The sequence below is a fragment of the Cornus florida genome, unplaced genomic scaffold (genome assembly GCF_030987335.1).
Source record: "Cornus florida cultivar Cherokee Brave unplaced genomic scaffold, ASM3098733v1 CherokeeBrave_3.0.0_Hap2_Chr04, whole genome shotgun sequence".
In the NCBI taxonomy this organism is placed as follows: domain Eukaryota; kingdom Viridiplantae; phylum Streptophyta; class Magnoliopsida; order Cornales; family Cornaceae; genus Cornus; species Cornus florida.
The window spans coordinates 59,115,364-59,126,048 of record NW_026775574.1 but is presented as its reverse complement, the minus strand read 5'-3'; the positions used below and the strand labels follow the sequence as shown (position 1 = coordinate 59,126,048).

General features: G+C 35.8%; 1 pseudogene; it reads right to left on the bottom strand.

Moving 5' to 3' along the window:
* Positions 1 to 8,867: 8,867 nt before the first annotated feature.
* Positions 8,868 to 8,964, bottom strand: LOC132305894 (small nucleolar RNA R71; annotated as a pseudogene).
* Positions 8,965 to 10,685: the final 1,721 nt, after the last annotated feature.

The window sequence follows — 10,685 nt, the reverse complement described above, 5'->3', positions numbered from 1 at the left end:
AGATGTTGCAGGAATGAGAGCATTTCCATTGCAAAGAAAATGCATAAGGATCCAACTGAAGTTATTCAAGCCATCACTAATAATCCAGACTTATAAGTTGATTCAGAGTTATCAGATTATTCAGATCTAGGGGATGATGACTTTGTAATTCCACCTCCCCGTTATTAGTCAAAAAAACTTTAAAAAACTTAGTAGTTGAGTTTAATTTTATGCAGTATTTATATGACATGTATGAATATTTACTAATTTTATACAGTATTATTATGAATTCCACTTCCCCGTTATTGCTAAAAAAAACTCAGTACTTGAGATTTACTAGTGCTAATGTTATGGTTTTGTGCATATGCTATATGTCTACTTACAAAGCCCAATTCACAGACATGTGAATGAATTTTACCCATGTGATAATTTGACAAAAGGGACTTACACCTCTCTCTCTCTCTTTGGCATTATAGGGGTGTCTTGCATAATAGTTCATGTGTTTATGCACTTAACACCACTATTTTTAACTTTAGCTATGTGCTGATAAGATGAGAAAGTGGATTGGTTTTGTGTATCTACAAGAGCTGATTTTTTCAGTAAGAGTCCTATTCTGTGACTAGCCATGTGATTGAACAAAAAGCCAAATAATGTAAAACAGCCTTAGACCATGGCAGATAAAGAGGTATGGTCACATCATCAAGAAAAAGCCTTAGTGTTTGAAAAAGTTATAAATAGTGGCATTGTTATCATGAGGCAGAGTATTGGCATCCCTATTTGTAAGTGCAACTTACTCATCTAATGTTTTTATTTTAACAAAACTATTATAATGTTAATTTCTTTTTTAAATAGATTTCCTTCTATAAATTATTTATATCATTTGGATAATCTTTAAATTATTTCATCCATCACATTTTCAAGTTGTGCATGAATGGTGTCTACCTATCATTACAATTAAAAAATTCATTCTACAATTAAAAAATTCATCATTTACTAATGTTCGAAAACAATTCACCATTCATCAATGTTCCAAAGCAGGAACTAAATCCATTTGTCAAGAATATCATCAATTTTCTAGCACTTCTATTTAGCAAATTTATAAACCTTCTAGCACTTGAGTTTCAGTTTGCACTTGTCAAAAAATCACCTCATTGTCCATGGTACAAAATCCTAGCAAGTAGCTTCATCACACAAGTCTTAAATTCGGTTTGCTAATCACAAAAGGAAAAGAACAAGATTGTCATTTATAAATCAAATAGATATCATCATCATTGACAAACAAAATGTAGCGAAGAAACTACCACCAAAAAGTACGAACAAAATAACATACATAAATAAACAAAACCAAGACAAGAGGGACCAATTAATTTGGGCATTTGGTAACTTAATTCCGCCTACTCCTGATAAACAATACTGCTTTCCCATACAATTAATAATCAAACCCTAAATTGGGTAATGGAGGTCTAAATCCCCGTAACCCGTTTTGTATTTTCATGTAAATTTTGGTATACACCCAAAGAGACTAATTAATTATATTGGATTCTCAACTACAGGTATAATTTAACTTGATTATTAGTGAACAAGATATGTAAGCAGTAATAGACTAAATAGTAAAGGGAACCAAGATCCAGTATGGGATATTTTCAGCAAGGGGTAAGAAAATAGGATCATAAAAGAACTGGACAAAGAAACTGCAACTATATTTCAAGATTAACAAGTTAAACATCAACTTTTGAGCCTTTAATTTCTTTCATAACCCTACTTCGGGATCACTCCTACACCAACACAGTTTTTTTTTTTTTTTTTAGTATTTTCTTCAACAGTATCCTAAAGCCATCATCCATACCAAGACAGTTTTTGGTTTCTTTTAATTTTCTAATACAGTTGTCAAATTAAATTAAATTTAAAACGACGAACTGACATTATTTTTGTGGTCCAAAACAAAATCCTCTCTCATTAATTAAGGTCACAGAATTCTAAAGTTCTACCTTGTCTACTGTCTTTGATGAATGGAACAATTCTAGGAAGAGAATATCTGGTTTCTCACTACAAAATAGGTCAACTTCTTATAATAAGCTATGAAATCAAGTGATTCCTATCAATTATCCATTCAACAACTGGTTTTAGGAAAACACTAACCCCACCATAAACGTGACTCATCCTCCTATTCCAACCACCTAGTAATGAGATGGTATCTAGACATTTATAATTGATAGCTACTCACAATTGATCACATCAATCAATAGCAATGCACTAGATGAAGCAAGACTAGCCTCAAATGCTTGCACAATAATAGAAGAGACGATATATCAAAATGTATTATGCTCTATAAGTAATTATAACCCTTATACCTAGGGCTGTAACTTGGGCTGGCTAACCCAGCCTAACCTAAGCCCAACTCAAAAATTTTAAAATTGAGGCTTTAAATTCACAAATCGGGTTTATGTTCGGGTTGGATTTTGTCAAAATTCAAACATATTCGAGTTGGGCTGGACTCAACCCGAACCCCAAATTTTTTCCACCATTCTAATTACATATTATGGCTTTTTCAGTTTTTTGTTATTTGGAATCCGTATTGTTCACAAGCATGGGCGAGGGACTTGAGGACTTGGGACCGGTTTGGACCTTGTAATTTAGCAAAATCAATGATGGGAAACTTAAGATTAAGCTGAGACTGGTATAGTTTTCCTTTGAATGAATTGGGTCGGTCTGAAATGGGCAATATGTACTTCTTAGGGAATTTTGTAATGCCATTTTCACACAAATGCTTCACTCAAGGCTTCCTCTCTTATTTTGAATGAAGAAATGAGAAGATTCAACTAAAGCGTTTCTTATTTTCAGACCAAAGGCTTCCTCTCTTATTCTTCATTATCCTTATCAGCTTTTCTATTTTCTTCACTGTAGGAAGGCATTTCAATCTTGGCCATGGATGATGAGATTGGGAGTCTTTTGGGGGCTTTGTTATCAAGCAAAAGCTTCAATTTGTACATCCAGAAGACGTGTTTCAGGTTAGAATAAACTAGCTGCCCCTATAAGTAAAAGGAGCATCTGAAGATTGGTTTGCTAAAATGCATGGATATTGACACAGGACACGAACATGGACACGAACACATACATAGACATAAAACAAAAACAAAAACAAAAAACTAATACACCGGAGGACATAGCGATAAAATATATAAATTTCTATATAGAAGTTATTTTATACTACATATATATTTTAATAATATACACACATAATATTAATGTCTTCAAGATGCAATTTTAACTTCCCTTGCTTGCTACCTTTATTAGGTAGGATAAGGAAAATGATGCAGTATTGAAATTATGTTTTGAATATTTTGTACCTCAATAAATAAATAAATAAAAACACTTGTTTTGAATCCCTCTCTTTATTTTTTTTTCTTTATTTTTTTTTTTTTTTTGATAAGTAAGGTTGAATCCCTCTCTTGATATTATGTGATACTCGATCCTTGATCTAGACTGCTATATTTAGGATTTAAGTATCCTCGATTAGGTGTGTTTGTGTGTTCCAGTCTTCCTCTCCAATAAAATTATGCCCGAAGCATCTGGGAGAGAGAGTAGAAAAAAAAATGTATTGGGTATGATTGTTCCAGTATCATGGACATAGCGATAAAAAAGACACTGGAGGACAGAGCTATGATTGTTCCAGTATCATGGACAGTTTTTATTGATTGGTAATAGATCTTCTCAATTATAGTGCTAACAATTATTTTAATAAAAGCAAATAAGTTTCTCTAATGACTTGACTCTTCCATAACCATTTTTGTTATTAAATCTCATTATTGAAATAAGAAAGATATGTTTTGGTGCTAAAAATTTGTTTGGTAGAGATAATGGTTGGTTTAGAGAGAATGGGTTCGGAGACGACCTTTGTAGCTATGGATTTGACTGGGATGAAAGATTTTGAATTGGAAACAAAACCAGTGGAAGAGGATTTAGCAGAGTGAGGATTGCTGGAAGATGGAATAATGGCTTCGTGAGGTTTGCTAGAACATTATTCTTCAGACTATCCTAATTTTTCGTATTTCACAACCATTATCTCTTTTATTGGAAACCCATTTGACTTTTCCATGCTTAATAACATCCACTTGATTCTTCATCAATCCAATTGGGGCTAATTGAATTATCTTTTTGATAAATAACTGCTTGATTTATTATAACATCATTTATTCAATTAAATCACTATAATCTAAAAACAAAGGTACTGATCTAAAAACCAACTGAAAATTATCATCCATCATACATTTTTAGTTTACACACCTTTAATTTGATCTCCTCTAAGTACTCCCCAGCTTCTTCTCTAAGATGTAATCTGATTTCAGTTCCACGACCAAGTGGCTCATTCCAAACATCCTCAAAAATAGCAAATGCTCCATCAGCCTTTGATTCCCATACATACCAGAGGAAATAATTAAATAAACATCATATTTCTACCATAAGATAGTAACAATTGCTTGAAAATGAAATGACCCAAAGGGACATACTGTTTGTCATCATTATGTTTGTTAACAACTTCAACATAGTCAGCAATAAGATACACTGAGTAGAACCCAACACCAAACTGACTAATGAGATTAAGGTCTCCACTTGTTTGCATTTTCTCCACAAAAGCTGTATAGAAAAGTAAATTTAATCAATGCCCATCATTCCTCAATCCCACAAAGGAAAGAAGAAAAGTCAATGTTATAATTGGAATACATTCATCCTTTACAAAATAAAGATACCTAAATTTATCAAAAATAAATAAACAAATAAAGATACCAGATGTTCCAGATTTGGCTATGGTTCCCAAGTTCTTAATCAAATCCTCCTTTGTCATACCTATCCCTCTATCACGGCCAGCCTAATAATTTTCTTTTCTTTGTCCAATTTGATCTGCATTTACCAGATTATAAGCTTAACATTTTAATACTCATTCAAACCATTAAAAGCACCATATTTAATATTAATTGAAAGTTCAGACTACAAGTACAATACTAAAACCATCCCTTACTAACCTGGATCTCAAGCTTGGTATTACTGTGTCAAACACTTGTTGACTCTATACTGGATTTCACCCATACTATATAATGCAAAATAAGAAGTGAGTGACACTTTTTTATTATTATTATTTTATACTTTCTTCACTACTTAAGTCTCTACAACAAGGATAGGATATTCAAATATAACAAGATTCACCTTTTATGTGTATGGTGATGTGTGTTTAGCACCTTCTGTTCATGTCAGAAGGCAACACTTCTGTGTTCACATATTACAGGTCATGTACTATTAAATGTGGGGTTTTGTCAAGGGAATTATAAATTGACATTGAAATTTCATATATGCACACACACACACACGCACGCGCACACACACACACACACATATATATATATCACCATGAACTTGTGTTTGGCCTCCATCTAAACTGGTTGCCATTCAAGTTTCAAGTCGATGCATGCTTTATTAATGATGCAATATGCATCTTTTATTCTTGTTTCCCAATATGGGAATTTTATCTTAACTGATAAAATGATGAGAATGACAATACTATATAATCATGGAAAGGAATGGGGGCATTTGGATTCCATGGGAACAAATAATTCCATTACGTTTTAGAAAGCACTAAATTGATTCTCAATTGTCCTTCTTTTGCCAATAAATTCTTAATGATGCATGAATAGTACCATCAACAACAAAATGAGTGTACATAAGCTTATTGTAATAATAAAAGCATAACAGTTACTTTAAATTAAACAAAAAATTAAAATCGTAAAAGCTAGTTATGTAGTGAGATTGAGAACAATATGTTTGTGTGTGTGTGGGAGAGAGAGAGAGAAAGACGAACCTGAAGGGAGGCCGTGAAGGAAATAAGTTGAGAGTTAGAAGAATAGTAGAAATCTGAACTTGAGAAGTAGGGATACCGCTACGGCTGGGTTACAGAGGCTGGGAGAGAGAGGGCATCTTATTTGGGCGTTGCTAGCCTGACTTTCTCTGGGCCAAGATCAACCCCTCTTTTCTCGTTGAAGCCTTTGGAGAGAAAGAAAGACCGGGGAGTAAAGCAGTGTCAATCAGTCCAGCTCGATAGCTGGGATAGCCAAAGAAAAGCACTGGTGTACTTGTACCCCCTCTCGATTCAACTGCGGCCAAGGATCAGGCAGTCTTGGTTGTTCCGCTGTTACAGTTCTTAGTTAGGGGATGGGTGGAATCACCAATAGTAAAGAAGCAACTAGGGTTTTTGAGAAGCTTTCTTCTCTTTTAGATTTTACAGAGGCGGAGAGAGAGAGAGAGGGCTACACTGAACAAATGCTAGGGCTGCAATTAGGTCAATATACTAAAATATGGAGAAAGGGTATTTTAGGTAACACAGAAAAAAGGGGAAGGGCATTTTAGGCACCACAAGTTCTAAACAGTAAAAATCCATGTGCCACCTCAGCTTTTGGGTCAAACTCATTTTAAGGGAAACTATGGGACTTTGACTCAGCCTCTAAGTAAATATGGTGCCCCTAACCCCATTTATACGTAATAATCCCTTGTTATTATTCAGTTTCAAAAAAAAAAAAAAAAAAAATCAAAAAGAGAAACCCATTCATAAGTCAGTCGAGCCTTCTACAACCGCAGATCCTCCATCACCGCACCAACCATCAGCCAAGCTCGGAGCTCGCCGCCACAACCATCAGCCTGTCCCCATCTCCGTTCACGGCCGGTTCTGGCTGTCTTGTCTCACCGATGTAGCACCATAGTCCTCCATTCTCACCTGGTTCGTGACTTCTCTGGTCACAGATTCGTTGCCATCCGAGCCCATCGCCGGCTCTGTATTACCGGCAGTCGTTCCTCTCACCGGCCAAGTTCACAGCCCATCTAACTGCAATTTGCGCCAGCCGCGCCCATCACTGCCAGACATCTTTTTCTTTTGCTCAAAACCGCCACCTTCCTCCAAGCCCGCCAAGCACTACCGTCGCCACACCTCCGGCCCAAGCCGCCATTGGCTGCCGTTCTTCTCCTTGCACGGTAGTCCAGTCCATTGCGCCATCCTCACCACCGCAAGCTTCCAAGCTCATTGCCGCAAGTTCAGCCGAGTACAACGTCGCCACGCCGCCATCCACCACGGCGGATTCTGCCGTCGCCATCTCTCCTCCGGCCAAGCTCGCTATTGTCGGCTGCCCATCTCATCCTCGCTAAAACTCTTCTAGTTTTGGGTTTGACAAGCTATATATATGATATGTATGTATAATATATTATATTATATATATATATATATATATATATATATATATGTATGTATGTATTATATCAAAGTCAATTATCTCTGTTTGGCCTCAAGTGTAACATTATCCCATTTCTGGATGAGTCCACAACTAAATCAGTTTTGTACCCTCATTTGAAAACTGGTTTTGTTGTAAACCACTTTTGAAAAAAAAAATTGCCGATTCAAATTGGGGACTTATTTTGGAACATTCAAAAGCTTGAATATTCTCATTGAAGCGCTCATGGAACAAACGACAAATGATAGTTTTTTTCTTCCAAGTACCTCAATTTTTATTTTTATTTTTATATATTTTTTATTTTTTTAGATTAGGAAAACTTAGTTATTTTTTAGGTTATTAACTTTTGCATGATTTTAGGAGAGAATAACTTAGACGTAACCTTAGGTTCACAATTTCTTCTATTTTATTTTATTTTATTTTTGTATTTCTTTATCTTAAAAAAAAAAAAAAAAATCACACTCTCACTCCCTTTTTATTTTTATTTTATTGATTGCCTTATTTGTGCATCTTTTAATTAGTATTTGCATAAGATACTTTAGGGAAAAACCCAAACAAGATACGGTCGGGATTTCATCACCCGTTTTCTGTGGCCCACAAATCATTAAATCCTTGTATTTGTCAAACCCGAGCCAAATTTAATTTAATTTTAAAATCAAGTAGACATTGGCCATAGTTTTCACATAGCTCATAGGATACTCTTGGACAGAATTAATTTTTGGTCACTCCAGTGAGTACCTTCCAACTCGACAATGTCTAAGGAAAGCTTTGTCTAAGGGTTTGGGCATACCGTCATTAAGCAGGCCTCGTCCTCCCAACACTTCCTGGAAACTTCCCTGGTTGTCTTGTTGGCAGGCCTTAATTAGTAAGCCTTTAATTATTCTCGAAGAGAGTAGGAGCTTTTTCATAGGAGCTTTAATTACTTTAGAAAAAAAATTCATCATCCTTGAATTTAAGCTCAAGATTAAAAAGCTAAAAATATTTGTGTGGTTTGTGTGTGCACTCCAGTGTGTAGCCCATTTTTAGGATCTAATTCTCAAGAGCTTTCCCTTAAAAATAAAATAAAAAAATCATGTGCTCTTTGGTGTCCGTTGTATGCCCAACTGGTTAAGAGTTAACAAATGATTAATCTGTTGTTCCAGTGGTCCTTCAATCTTTGCTTTGGAGAAAGCATCCTTACTTTCTTCCAAAACCATTTATTCTCCAATGCATCCACTTGTTCCACCAGCACAACTGTTTTGTCCCACCCGCTCCTAGAACTTTGAAAGACTATTTTGCCCCTATCACAGCCAATCCACCCAATTGTATTGTTCTTCCTCCAGTTGGGCCTCAATTTGAGATTAGAGCCCATATCATCAATATGTTGCCTAAATTCCATGGATTTGAAAGTGAACAACCTTATGTCCATTTGGGGAAGTTCCTAACCATTTGCAGTACTTTCAAAAATCATCATTTAGATGACGAGGGTGTCAAATTGTGTCTATTTCCCCTGTCCTTAGATGATAAAAGCTTCCTTATGGTTCAACTCTTTTCCTCCAAACTCCATTAGAACATGGGATGAACTTGTTAAAAAATTCATGAACAAGTTTTATCCAATGCAAAAAACTGAGTTAATGAAAGATGCCATAAGCACTTTCAAAGGGAAAAATGAGGAATAATTCTATCAAACTTGGGAGCGTGTTCATGATTTGCTTCTCAAATGCCCACATCATGGCTTTGAGAAAGCACAATTGGTTCATTATTTCTATAAAGGGCTTTCTCTTACTAACCGAACCATGATTGAATCGATGCACCAAGGAAAGTTCAAATCCCAAACTCCTGAAGAAGCTTATGCTTTCTTAGAAGAAGTTGCTGAGAATGCCCAAAGTTGGAATTGGCACCCTTGTGATGACAAATTCTCTAGGAATGATCCCTCCAATAGAACTTCCAATCTTTTTGAGATCAAATCCGAACCTAAATTCAAATCAGTGATGCAAAGTCTAGCAGAAGGAGTCAAAGATTTGAATAAAATATTTGATGCCTTTGCTCTCATATCAACACCTACAAAATGCAATGTCTGTTCAAGTTCATCTCATCCCATTGAGGCTTGTCTAATCTACTATATATCAGAACCTTAAGATGCACAAGTTTATGCCTATAATACCTATAGGAAACCGACGGCTAATTCCTTTAGTCAGACGTATCATCCTAATACTAGAAACCATCTGAATTTTTCGTGGTGACAAAATTTGCCTCGACAAAACTTAGGTGGTCCTCCCAGTTTTCAAGGTAATCCCAATAGGCCAACACAACCTCAAGGTCCTCTTATCCCTCCAGGATATTTTCCTAGGAATAATCAGTTCAATCAAAATAGAGAACTTGCAATTGATCCAATGAGCAATTATGTTGCTCCTGTCTCACAGCACCGCCGTGCTACCAATTATGAGGACCCTCTGAAAATGCTTGCCCTTAATCTTGATCAATCTAACAAGCAATCGATCAAAGAATTTAAAAGTTAGAGAGTCACTTTGACCTCTTAACTCAAAGTCAACTCTAATTGCAACAATCTATCTAAAGTCAGTTGACTCAACTCACTTCTGCACTGTCTGAAAGATAAAAGGGTACCTTGCCTAACCAACCTGAAATTAATCCAAGAGGCAAAGAAGTGAATCACATTGGAACTTCTCCTCCCACTGACCAATCAAATAATCAAGTGAACTCCATTTTAACCCTTCGGTCAGGGAAGAAAGTCAATAACCAAGTTGAGCTACCCACCCAAACTACAAGTGCACCATCCAAGTCCAGTGCATCAGACCTACCCAACACCAAAAAAGACCAAGGTTCCCAATTTGAACCAATCCATCTTCAGTCTTATGTCCCCCCCTCCCCATTTCCTTCTCGACTAGTCAACAATAAGAAGGAGTCATAATACGGTGAAATCTTAGATATTTTTCAAAATCTTCAGATCAATATTCCATTTCTCACTGCTATTAAACAAGCTCCTTCTTATGCAAAGTTCATTAAAGATTTAGTCAAAAGGAAAACCAACATCCCAAAAGAAGCTTTCATAGCCCAAAACTGTTCTTCTTTCCTACAAAATCAAGCTGTGGTTACACATAAAGACCCTGGGAGTCCAACTGTTATTTGTAGGATTGGAGAAATGTTTGCTGACCATGCTTTGTTGGATCTCGGTGCTAGTGTGAATTTGTTACCTTATTCAGTTAATTTAGAGCTAGGCTTGAATAATTTGAAGAAAACTGATGTTAGGATCCAATTAGCTAATTATTCTGTCAAAATTCCAAAGGGTATAATTGAAGATGTGATAGTGAAAATAGATGATTTCTATTACCCAGTTGATTTCATTATTCTAATTACCCAACCTACCCAAGGTACGCAAATTCCTATCATCTTAGGTTGACCATTCTGAGCTACTGCTAATGCTGTGATCAATTGTCGAAA